The following is a 2,955-nucleotide window of genomic DNA, read 5'->3' as shown; positions in this document are numbered from 1 at the left end:
AAACGCTATGCTGTCTGTGTGCTTTGTTTCCTTTTAATGACGTGATGTGTTTATTGCCTTTCAGTGTTATAGTTTGCATGTGTGGATGATGTGAAATCTTTTTACATGTTTATACAAGAACTATGTTTTACTTTGCATAATATTTTCATGTCTTATATCATGTTGTTTGCCTTCTTTATTAGCCTAAAATCTTCTCTATTTTCCTTAAATCCTCTTTGTAACACAAAATGTACACAAACTTTTATTAGCCAAAAATCTTCTATGTTATGTCATAATTAATAGATATATGGTGTCTATAGTATCTAAACCAAGGTAGCACCATGGTCGACCTTTCTATTGAAATAATCTTGTTTGAGATATTAGCAAGGGTGCCAGCTAAGGTTGTCGGCCATTCGAAATGTGTTTGTAAGGAATGGTATGCCCTACTGTCAACACAGGACTTTGTAAGGATACATTGTTCCCGCTCGTTAGTTTCATCTAATCAGAGAATTCTCTTAATTGGTGACCTATCATGCTCTGTTCTACTAATCAACTTTCAGTCTGGCATTAATGGGCCTAGCACCATCATTTCTTTTCTATTCAATTCCCAATTTAATGACGTCTCTATTCTTTCAAATTTGGATGGATTGTTGTGTGTTTGGTTGAATCATACATCTGAGCTACTTCTATGGAATCCGATAAAAATTCATACAAGAATTTGTCAACAGCTGATGGCCATGGCTTCTTTGAAGATATTGTTGATGCTATTGGTTTGTTCATTGACGCTTACGATGATTACAAGGTCATGCATGTGAAGCTTACAGGTGGTGTGCTTAGTGTGTATGTCTATTCCATAAGAGGATACTCTTGGAGAAACATACCTTTCATAACAAGACCTAAGTACATCATTCGGAATTTCTATTGGTCTCTTGATACTTTATGTGGTGATACTCTATATTTCACTATTTGCGATTGCTGGGTTAGAGGTAAAAATGTGGTAATTTCTTTTGATGTTAAGTCAGAGAAGTTTAAGGAGATAAGCTTTCCAAGAGGTCCTTCAACAGGAATAATTCAGGGAACTTTAGTGAGTGTAAAAACAAACAGCTTCACATGTTTCTTTCCACTGGCCTAGCTGAGATGTCAATTAACTTGTGGATGCTACAAGGCGAGCATTGGATTAAAGTCTTCCCATGTCCTCCAATCCCCCTATCATTATGGTTCTCTATAACACATTATATGACAAATGGGTTAAGTTGGTTTGTGATGACTAATCGAGATAAGCTTTATGAAATCGTAATGACCATAAAGCCCTTCGAATGTTTTTATCCGGTTACTTGGTTCCATGGTTATAAGGGTGTAATGTTTCTCGAGACCGTTGTTTCACCATGTCTTTATTTTGAGTTTCACTTGATGTTAAATTATGTAACTTAATGTTTAAGAATTTTGTTATATTTTTCTTTTTGATTATGTAATGTAGTGTTCTTGTAATAATGCTTTTAGATATCGATTGTCTATGATAACTTTGTTTTTTAATCTGTTAAGAATTTTGTGTTTTTTTCCATCATGTTTTTTAAACTATTAAGAATATTTTTTCCATCATGATGGTTAATTCGAGTCTCATATATTGTTCTTGTAATGATGCTTTTAAACTATAAATTTTCTATAGTAATTATTTTTTTTATTTGATTTACGAGGAGTTTATCAATTTGCAATGGCTAATGGACAACCAAAGACGTTAGCTGGAAAACGTAAAGAGTATAATAGACGATATTATGCTTCACGAAAAGAAAATTACAAAATATCGAAAGTTGGTACTTGCGATGTCTCCCAAAGTGATTCATCAATACATTCAACACAAAGGACACCGTCAAGAATTTTACAAACCAGTGGTAGTCAAATGGCACAATTGCCAAAAGAGAATGTGTTACGTAGTTTGACAAGAACACGAAAGGAATACCATAAATGATATTATGCTGCACGCAAAGAGAATCACATTCCAATTACACAAACTCCAACTAATGATAGTACGCTGGCAACCACACTCTCCTCTGTAATTGACACAGTCATGCTTAAAATATCACGAGGTTTCTATTTATTTAGAAAAGCTTTCTTTATTACAACTGTCATCTTATAAGTTACTTAATACAACAAATTTTTTAGGTATTCAAATTCAACCGCATACACTATTACCTCAACTTTATGATGTTATTTCAAGTGGTATTCAAATTACACAAACTGCAACCATTGATAGGACTTTAACAACAACACCACCATCAGTAATTGATGAAGTCATGCCTAAAGTATCAGGTTTCTATTAATTTAAAAAATCTTTCTTCATTAAGCTTGACATCCTTTAAGTTTTTACTACATACCATGAATTTCATTTGCATTCAAATTCAACCGCGTAAACTACTACCTCAATTTTCTGACATTATTTCAAATGTCTTCAACTTACACAAACTCCAACCGTTGGTAGTACGTCGACAACCACACTGCCATCAGTACTCGATGAAGTCATGCCTGAAATATCAAGAGGTTTCTATTTATTTAACGAAGGTTTCTTTATTAGGCTTGACATTTGTAAGTTGTTACTTAATACAATGAATTTTTTAGGTATTTAAATTCAACCATGCACTCAAGATGAGAACACAGAAGAGGATCTGTATAATTTTGTCTTAAAGGAACAGAGTCCATGTACTCATTGTGGAGAAAAACGATACAAATTTGATTTTGCTACATTATGTTGTATGAATGGGAAAACAATGTTAGCAAATTCAGAAATTCTGGATGAATTGTATTTACTTTTCACGCCGCAAGATGAAATTGTAAAAGTGTTTAGGCATAACATATGTGATTACAACACCAATTTTTATTTTGTCTCAGTGGGTGTGACACTGGATGATTCACTTACCAATATGAGAGATGGTGTATACACGTTCCGTGCACATAAACGATTTTTTAAAACAAAATCGGCCA

The 2,955-nt window shown here is 33.5% G+C and overlaps 1 pseudogene; it reads left to right on the top strand.

The window, feature by feature from the left end:
- Positions 1–320: 320 nt before the first annotated feature.
- LOC143588200 (putative F-box protein At3g49980) lies at positions 321–1,410 on the top strand (annotated as a pseudogene).
- Positions 1,411–2,955: the final 1,545 nt, after the last annotated feature.

This window comes from Bidens hawaiensis, unplaced genomic scaffold (assembly GCF_021521415.1).
Source record: "Bidens hawaiensis isolate Kalapana, Puna unplaced genomic scaffold, B.hawaiensis_p1.1 tig00036184_1, whole genome shotgun sequence".
Taxonomy (NCBI): domain Eukaryota; kingdom Viridiplantae; phylum Streptophyta; class Magnoliopsida; order Asterales; family Asteraceae; genus Bidens; species Bidens hawaiensis.
The sequence above is the reverse complement of the archived record's forward strand: the minus strand, read 5'-3'. Positions and strand labels throughout refer to the sequence as shown.